The 10,006-nt window shown below is 50.5% G+C and overlaps 1 pseudogene; it reads left to right on the forward strand.

Moving 5' to 3' along the window:
- The first annotated feature begins 7,536 nt into the window (after positions 1-7,536).
- On the forward strand, positions 7,537-9,108 carry LOC136302439 (uncharacterized; annotated as a pseudogene).
- The last annotated feature ends 898 nt before the right edge of the window (positions 9,109-10,006 follow it).

Consider the following 10,006-nt stretch of genomic DNA (forward strand, 5'->3'; position numbering starts at 1 on the left):
ATTTTATATATATCAGTTCATTGAAGAAGTGACAGAAGCATTCCCCAAGTGATCTTAATTCGGAATGTCTCCTTAGGAGGTCTGGGCATGGTGAAGAATGAGCCCCTTGCAGGCTGACCTTGTTTGGACAACCTGCTCCTCACCCCAACCTCACCATATCTAACCTCACCCACCAAGGACTGACATCACAAAACATAGGAAAAATTACGTTAAAAATAAAATATAATTATTTTTAAATTATAATTATATTTTCCAGATTTATAATGTTATTATTGTTCTTTACATACCTAATTTTAGATTTATATTGAAAAAGGTATACATGTTTAGCAACTAAAAACAATATTGGTCATTTGTTGTAAGTAACAAAATTCCCTTCATTAATTCATTGACCTCTATTGGCTATTGATTTGTGCCTTCTTATGCTAATTAGTCCTGTTTTTAGTCCTTTTGTAATCGTATTCATCATTTTCTCAGAGAGGGTAAAAGGGGCTACTTTGGGGTCCACGGAGACGTTTCTGGGACACATTTGGGGATGTTTTGGAGCTGGGGAAGGAATTTCTAGAGAACTTAAGGGTCTGGAGGACACTTGGGGGAGCCGCGTGGGCCCTTGGCGGGGCACTAAAGGATTCTGTCGGATAATTCGGGGTCCGGGCGGGCACTTGGGGGGCCCTGAGGGGACTCTCTGTGGCGCGGGGGATGATGGGAGTTGTAGGCGCGGGTAGAACACAGTGTAACGGGGCCGCAGAGCATCACGGGAGTTCGAGGCGCAGCTCCAATGGCTGTCGGTAGGGCGCAGGGCATGGCGGGAGATGGAGTCACGGCTGGAATAGGGCTCTGGGTGCGCCGCAGAGCATGCTGGGAGCTGTAGTCCCGGAAGTGGCTCGAACGGGGCGTTTGGGGTCCGGGAAGGCGCTTGGGGGACACTTTTGTGTCCGAACCGTGACTTGAGGTCCTCGGGGGGAACGTGTACGGTTCGGGAGCACTTGGGGGGAGCTTGGGGAGCTGTAACCGGCCTCTTGAGGCCACGGGGCATGGCAGGAATTTTAGGCGCAGAACCGTGTTATGAGGGGCTCCGAGGCCAGGGGGGATGATTGGAGATGAGTTCCCTGAAGTCGCTCCAAGGGGAATCGGTGGGGTTGGAGCATTCAGGGGATCCAGGGATGCTTTTGGTGGGGGGGGGGGTGCTAAATGGATGCTGAGGGAACAGTTAGGGATCCTGGAGCGTCTGGGTGACAATTGTTCACTTCAACGTGTTTATTTGCTCGTGAAACATACGTATTGTATTTAAAACTTAATATTCCATAGGCGTAGGTTCCATAGGCATAGATCTCAATAGGTCTAAGTTCAAAAGCAAATGTTCCATGTAACAGAATGATGTTCTCTACTGTTAAAAGCAAAATTAACCAAAACAAACAAGAAAAGAGAGTGTTAACAATTGATGAGAAAGGAACAGGAAAGGTTGTTTGCCACTGTAAACTTTGACTCTGAGTCTACATTTCAAACAACAAAGGTGACCCACCTGAAGGAGGATTTCTTCTCAGGAGAAATGTCTTTCTAGAAGTTTTCTTTGTTGCAAGGAGCTGCCTCTGTGCCAGGAGCCCCGCCCAGCTCAGCAGCACAGACACAGCACAAGGACTTTAATGACTCTCCCGTGGATTTGGTGTTTACATTCAACTCTGTCCCTGAGAGAGTGTTCAAAAAACTTCTCAAGAACTCAAAGTCAAATTGAAGCACTGAAGTTTCTTGAAGTTTTAATGGGACCCACAGAGAGACCAAATGGAGAAAGTGTCCCCAGGTTCCATCACTGCAGGCAGTGATGACAGGTGGGGACAAACAAGGCAAAGGTGTCTCTGATGCTGAGCAAACCTGCATGTGTTTCAGGAATGTCAAGGGCCAAGGCCCGAGCCCCAGCCCCTGCCAAGGCACATCCTGTCCCTCCCTCAGTGCTCAGGGCTCTTCCCGGCCCACTGGGATGTGGGGATGTGCAATGCCAAGGGCAGCACCATGGGGCGGCCCCTGCCAGGCTGCTGAGCAGGGACAAGGAGGCAATGAGGCCCCAGGCCTGCAAGGGTCACTTGTCTCCTCCTCATGGCTCAGGCCCAGGCCCAGCAGCCATGGCCAAAGTGCTGCAGGAGTTGGCTTTGTCAGGGCCTTGCAGCTGCTGCCCATCCCTGTGCCCTGTGCAGCCCAGGCTGTCCTACGGTGTCTGTGCCCTGCGCCTCTGTCCCTGCAGGCTGTCGTCATCCCCCGGCTGCCCCACCTGGCTGGGCCCTTCCTTTGCTGACAGCTCTGCGTCCTGCCTGCCTCTGCCTGGCCACACAGAACCTTGGGCTTGAATCCAGGAGGGTTTATTCAACTTTTCCTGTGCCTGTGATGTTTTAGCACAGGGAAAAGTCATGGAGGGCCTGGTTTCCCAGCAAGGATGGTTATAAGACACGGAGAAGACATCTAGCTCGAGAGTGCAGTGATAGAAAAAACAAGGAGTGAATCTGGGAACTTGGTTTGAGTTTTATGATAATGGCTAAATTGTAATTCACATGTAGCAACTGTAATTAAGAAACACTCTTTTAGAATCACATGTCCATGTAAGATTATGAGTTACCCCACTTTAGACCTCGAGGCTGCATAACTGATGCCCTCTTAATTGCAAATTAGTGTTAAGGAGTTTTATTCTGATATTTATGTAAATTGGGTTACAGAGGGGCCTCACAGTACCAAGGACTCTACTGTGACACCTTGGGACCTCATGGAACCAAAATCCTTTTTGACACAGCAGAGCCACATGGAACCAATGGCCCATTGTGATTTTGCAGATCCAAGGAGACCATGGTCACACTCTGGAACCTCATGGAATCAAAAGTACATTGTGACAGAGAAAGGCTTCATGGAACCAAGAGTCCATTGTGACACAGCAGGGCCTTGTTGGAACAATGGAACAATTGCTGATAGTGCGGAAACTCATGGAACCAAGGGGCCGCTGTGTCATTGTGCAGCTCCATGGAACCAAGGAAACCATTTAGGCACTGCAAGGCCTCATGGAAGCAAGGGACCATTGTGACACTATGGGGCCCCACGGAAACCAGGGGACAATGGGACACAGCGGGGCCCGATGGAACCAAGGATCCAATATGACACCACCATTGCTACACTGTGAGGCCCCATGGATCCAAGAGAACAGGGAACAGGTCTCGTTGACTTGGCCTGACTAAATTGACCTTGGCATGTTGGGGGTCCCTTCTCATGTGCCCCTGAAACACTGGGGCTCTGTGCTTTCCTTCCTATGGGAATGTACTGCCCTTCTCATGCAGGTGCTTATGGCTGAAATAAAGATTCTGCCCCTAAAATTCCATATATCCAAGGTACAGAATCCAAGATATTTTTTCCATTGTTCCCAGATGAAAGCTGCCAGGACAGAGAGCCCTGGCTGGCCGTGGCCTCTGGTGGCTGCCGTTCATCAGCCCCTGAAACGCTGGGGCTCTGTGCTTTCCTTCCAGTGGAGACTATGGTGACACTCCAGGGCCTCATGGATCACAGGGGCCATTGTGACACCTCAGGGTCTCATGGAACCAATGGTATCATTGTGGCACTGCTGGGCCCCATGGGACCCAGGGGCCACTGTGAAGCAGCAGGGCTTTGTGGAACCAAGAGGCCGTTGTTGCATTACAGGGCCTGGTGGAACCAAAGGTGAACCATTGTGATCCTGCAGGGCACTGTGGATCCATGGAGACCATTGTGACACTGCAAGGCCACATGGAATCATGGAGACCATGGTGACACTGCAGGACCCCACAGAACCAACTGTGACCCTGCTGGGCCTCATGGCAGCAAGGGGCCAATGTGACACCTCAGAGGCAAGGGGAACATTGTGACACTACAGGGCCTCATGGAACCAAGAGAACATGGAACAGATCTGGCTGGTTTGGCATCCCAAGTGCCACCTGACAGGTCCAGCTGATTTTGTAATGTTGAGGGCTGCCTCTCATCAGTGCCTCTGGAGTACTGTGCCTCAGTGCTTTCCTTCCTATGGAAAAGAACCATCTGTCTTTCCAGGTGGTCATGGGCAAAATTAATACTCCCCCTGAAAAATTCCCTATATGCAAGGGTTCTCTGAGAAAAAAGCTGGCAGGACAGAGAGCCCTGGCTGGCCTTGGCCTCTGGTGGTCACCTCTCATCTCAAGGAGGTTCTGAGGAAAGTATTTGAACAGGTTTGACTACTGGAGCATCACTGAGTCTCTCATCCTCCAGCACTAGGGCTGATCTGGAGCCTGATCTCCCTCTCCGCCCCTCAGCAGCTGCTGAGCCTTTCAAGGGGGCCAGGGCTGTGGGGTGAGTGCACCCAGTGCTGGAGCAGCCCAGAGCAGGCACTGCCATGTGGTTTACCCAGATTTGGCTGGGCTGGGTTGAGGGCAGGGGAGGTGGGAAGAGTTGGGCAGAAGCTGGGCTAGACTGGGAAGTGTCCAGGAGATAAAACCCACCCATGTCAGCTGAGCTGTGTGACTTTGCAGGGCCAGAACACGTTCCAGCAGGTGTGTGGAGCTGTGCCAGTCCCCTGGCAGGGATCTCACACAGGCAGGTGCAGCACTGAGGAGGTTGGTCTGTGGCCTTGGTGGCATGGCCAGTGTGAGAAGGTGCCCCAGGGCTTTGACCATCCCTCCAGCCTCTTCCATCAGCCACTGACACACCTGGGCACTCACCCCAGTTTATTGCTCTATTTGTTCTGTGGTTATCTCCTTCCTCCTGCTGATTTCAGCACCAGTGTAGGGGCAGCATCAGCCCTGCCCAGGCTCCCTCCTCACTCAGCACTTGGCAGACCCCAGGGCAGGGCTCTCTGTGAACCCTGGAATGGGATGTGGGTGTTGGAACTGGACACTGAGGTCTGCTGTGGACACTCTGGTGGCGAACATTTGCCCACCCAAAACACACCCTGTGCTGTGCTGTGTCTGCTGAGGGGGATGTGGGGCCTGTGCTGGGCAGGGGCCTGTGCTGCCTCAGGGACAAATGACAGGGATGAGCCACAACACAACGACCAGGAGGTGGAAGTGAGGACAAGCTATATGGGAGGAATTCAGAAATCTGACCTGAGCGTGTGTTCATGCGTTTAGGAAAGCCAAAGCTCAGCTGGAGCTGATGGAGGCCTCAGGCAACATCCAGAGCAAGGTTAATTCTGCTGCTGTATTTGCAGGAAATGGCTGCAAAAGGAACATGTCAACCTGCTGCTAAATGAGAGCAGGAGGGGCAAATCTAGGATCATGGAATGGCCTGGGTTGGACTCCTAAAGATCATCCAGTTCCAATCTCCTGCCATGGGCAGGGACACCTTCCACTGGACCAGATGGCTCCATGCAACCTGGCCTTGAACACGGGGCCAGTGGTGGGGAGTCTGCAGCCTCTCTGGGTAACCTGTGCCAGGGCCTCACCACCCTCACTGGGAAGAATTTCTTCCCAATATCCTATCTAAACCTGCCCTCCTTCCCCTCATGGCCATTCCCTGTTGTCCTGTCACTCTGAAGGCCATTCCCTCTTTTCCTGTCACTTTGTTCAAAGTCCCTCTCCAGCTCTCTCAAAGCCCCTTTAGGTGCTGGAATGGACTCCAATGTCTCCCTGGAGCCTTCTCACACCCAGGCTGAACAGCTCCAGCTCTCTCAGCCTGGCTCCAGAGCAGTTCCAGCCTTGCAAATGTCCATTGTGACACTGCAGGGCTTCCTGTAACCAAGGGTGCATTGTCACACTGTGGAACCAAGGAGACCCTTATGACACTGGGGTCCCCATGGAAACAAGGGGCCACTGTGACACTTTGGGGCCTCAAGGAACCATAAGTGTCCTTTGCGATACTGCGGAACCAAGGGGCCATTGTGACACTCTGGGGCCCCATAGAAGCAATGGGACATTGTGACACTTCAGGCCTTCATGGAACCAAGGAGAGCAGTGTGGCACTACAAGGGCTCATGGAATAAAGGAACCCTTGTGACACAGGGGAGGCCAAGGAAACCAAGTGGTTCATTGTGACATTGAGGGGCCTCCGAGAACCAAGGGGCCATTATGACACTTTCGGGTGTTATGAAAGCAAAGGGGATCCTTGTGGCACTGTGGGGTCTTGTGTAACCAAGGGCCTGTGTGGCACAGCAGGGCCTCATGGAACCAAGGCCATTTCAAAACTGCTGAGCCATGTAGACCATTGGGACACTGTGGGGCCTGATTGAACTGATGAGAATATGGTGACCCAGTGAGACTTTATGGCAACAAGGATCCATTGTGACACTTTAGGGTCTCCTTTAACCCGGAGTCCAATTGTGACACTGCAGAGCCAAGGAGATCATTGTGATCCTACAAGGTCTCATGGAACCAAGTGGCCATTGTGTCACTTTGGGGCCCCATTGGACCAAGGCCACCGTTGTGACACTGTAGGGCATCATGGAACCAAAGGGCCCTTGTGACACTGCAGGGCCCCATGTGTAAGAGACAGTCCAAAGATCCCTCATCTGCCTCACGACCATCGTCAAGGACAGAGACTGAAACCTCTAAAAGGGACTTTAAAATCTCAGCACAGGAGTTCTGGCCTGGCTGAGGTGGGATGTTGACCAAGTGCTGCCTGCCGGTGTGTTTGATGGAAAAACCGCAGCACGCATTTCTATCGGAACATCAGAACCTGAGCAGAAACAATGGGCAAGTGACGGTGAAGTGACTGCGCCTGCTGACTTGTACTGGTTGACACTCTACCTGCTGATGGCTGACCTGTTCTGAGTTCTCAAAACGAACACACTGTACTGATTTCCCCCACCTGTTTGGCCAACTGCCTGTCGCTTCGGAGAGGACTATAAGGACCCCTGAGTTAACCACAGACTTTGAGATCTCCCCACAGAAGAAGACGGATCTATTGGCTGGACCACGAGGATTTCGTCTCTCTGTTGGTAGCTATAACCCACCTCCTCTTTCTCTTTTCTCGCTATCCTTTATTTCCCTTCAAATCTCCACTATTGCATTTGTTGGCACTAAATAAAGGTGCATTTTTGATTGAGTAAACTGAGTTGTCCCCTGCTCTGTCTTTTGCGCCTTGAGATCCTTAAAACAAACCCTCAGGTTCCCTGCATATATTTGCGGACCCTGACATTAAATTGGCGTCACGGACAGGATCTTGATGGACAGAGGGGTTGCGGGTTTTATATAGTTTGTAACAGGGAAAGGACCCTCGTCTCAGCCACACCTAGTACGCCACTTTGGTGAGCGCTGTTAGAAAGCAAGGGGGGCGAGGGAAAATTCCCACAAACTCTATACGCCCAGGCGAATAGCACTCCCTGTCATCAGGATTTCACAAAAAGATCTCATTGTGCAAAAGATGGGACTGTAGTTAGGTTTTTTTGTGTGTTTTGGGCTGCTTGGTGTAGTTGAGGAGACAACTATTTGTAACTAAGGTGAACCTCCCAGGCAGTTTTGGTCTCCTCGCCCATTCCAGGGAAGCGAAGGGAAACACAGTTTTAGCTGTGCTTTTGGTGTAACTTTAAGAATACCTTCCTGAGAGTGGTTTTGGTCCCTTCACAAAATGACTGAAAAAAATAAGAATGCATTTTATGCTTTGTTAGCGAAACATGGCGCTAGATCTTCTCCAGGTGGAGAAAGGTGGGCACAGAATAATTGGTTTACCTTTGAAAGCATAGTGAATAGAATATATTCTTTACAACATGATGCTAGATATAAACTGGGAAGAAATAAAACCATTCTTTGCTCAGTTTTGGGGGCCTGTCTCTTGGCAGCCATAGCAACCCATTTTAAATGGGTAAGTGAAGAAAAAGCAGTGATAGAATCCCTGCAAAATTTGGTAGAAGCTTTGCAAACACAATTAGAACAGGAAAGAAAGAATTATTTGCTGCAGACTTCCCTTGCAGAAGGGCGAAGTAAAAACTTAAAATCTGCAGATTCACCCACAGAAATAGAAAGAAAGGAGACAGACAACATTAAACAAATCTACCCTCAGAAAGAATTAGAACACATGTAAAATTGTGGGGAACACTGTTGCTCCAACTTGAGACCTCTCATCAAAACAGAATATAATTCTATAAATGAAGAGGATCATGATCCCCACATAACCACCAAAGAAATACCATACACGGCCACTGAATTAGCTAAATTAAAGAAAGAATACTCCCGCCTCCCAAGTGAATCAGAGACGGAGTATGTGTTTAGAGTTTCCCTCACTGGGGGTGACCAAATTCAATTAAGTGAACAAGAAGCAAGTGGCTATTGGGGACATGGAGTTTTCTTAACAACAGGAAATACACGTGCTCCATGGTCCCTGACACAGCGTGCAGCTTACTGGGCAGGGGGTTTAAACCCCCTTGAGAGGGGTGACCCTCTGGCAATAGTCGGCACTCCAGACCAACTCCTAGAAAACATACACAAAGCTGCATGCTTGCAAATGATGCATGAAAGGAAATTAATCTCTGGCTATGAGTCATCAATGCAACAGCCTGCCAAACCTGAGATCATGACCCCCCTAATTCGAGGTTTGCCAGAGTCTCTTAAACCAACAGCAATTCTTCTTCAATAAACAAGAGCATCTATCTCTCTGGTAGATAGTCTTGAAAGATTTCTTGGCCATACAAGAGATCGAACTGGTTCCACTGACTCCACTGACTCCTCACCTTTTACAACTCCTAGCACACAATATAAGAGCAATCGTAAACTTTGGACATGGAGTGAGGTAGCAGAGGAGTTTATAAGTTACAGTAGAAAATATGGACCAGTGAAGTACTCAGAGGACAAACAAGAAAAACCCAGAGGAGTCAGGCACGTTGCCTCTCCTAATGAAAAATCAGAAAAGGGAAAACAAATTTCCAACTGGCAGCAACGGTGGTGGCTAGGACTGAAAAGACGAGTGCCACGAGAAGTAATGGATAAATTGCCATATGAGAAATTGTCTAAAATAATTTCTAATTGGCTCTGTCCCAAACATATTGTATTGGAACCATCAAACCGACAACCCAGCGCGCCTCCTCTCTGCAAAGACGACAGTCCATCCTCCACTAACTTGGAAAACCAAGCAATTTTTGGACAAACATCTGCAGAACTAAGGCCATCTGCTGGATTCAGAGAACCAGTGTCCCAAGAACAGTAGCAGGAGCCAGTGAAGAGAACATCGCTCAGCGTCACTCCAGGCACGGCTGATGCCGGGCACAGCTCAGCCTGTGGGGAGCTCCCATAGCTCCTGCCTTCTCCCTCCCTGCTGACAGCTCCCTCCATCCAGCCCTCAAACCCTGCCCATCCCCCCTTATTCCCTCCCAGCTCATCCCTTTGCTTCGCCTTTCATTAATAAACACTTTGGCTTCTTCACTTTACTTGTATCTCTGTGGAGCTGAAGCGGCGTAAAAACCTAAGGCCTGGAACACACAGGCCCTTGCTGCCGTCCTCTTCCGCGCCGTGTTTTGTGCAGAGACACAGAGGAGTGAGGCCGCGTCAGGCTGGAAAGGTGCCTGTGCTGAAGGTCCAGTTATACAACACTGTGGAGTTTAAGGTCCTACTGAGCAGCCTGAAGCTCCTGGATTTTGGAAGAGCCAACCTGAGTATGCTCTGAACCCAGCTGTGAGGGATTCCATGGCAAGCATCTACAGAGGGCAAAGGAGCTTGGAATGCTGGAAGCTTTCAAGAATAGCTTCCTGAAAGCACAGCAGTGCTCCATCCTTGCACAGGGTTAGGGAGAGGGCAGAAGCAGAGACCATCAGGCCATAAAAGGGAGCTTTGGGTGTGCCTTAGGGCAAGTGAAGCAGCAGCAGCACGGTGGCCGAGACTCGGACGCGTGACCGAGCCAATGGCCCGAGCGCCGTCAGGCAGTGCCGGGATCCCGGCTGCGGTTCTGGTGCCCAGAGCTGAGGAATCGCAGCCCCTGCCTCAGAGCCTGTCAGAAAGCCAAGCAAGTGAGAGCAGAGGGAGGGCAGCCTTCCAGTCTCTCCTGGGCATGGCCACAAAGCAGCCCCTGCTTCTCCTTCTTCCGCCTGTTTTTGGGGTGTGCTGATGGC

This window comes from Chamaea fasciata, unplaced genomic scaffold (genome assembly GCF_029207755.1).
Source record: "Chamaea fasciata isolate MVZ Bird 193981 ecotype frontalis unplaced genomic scaffold, bChaFas1.0.hap1 SCAF_29, whole genome shotgun sequence".
In the NCBI taxonomy this organism is placed as follows: Eukaryota; Metazoa; Chordata; class Aves; order Passeriformes; family Sylviidae; genus Chamaea; species Chamaea fasciata.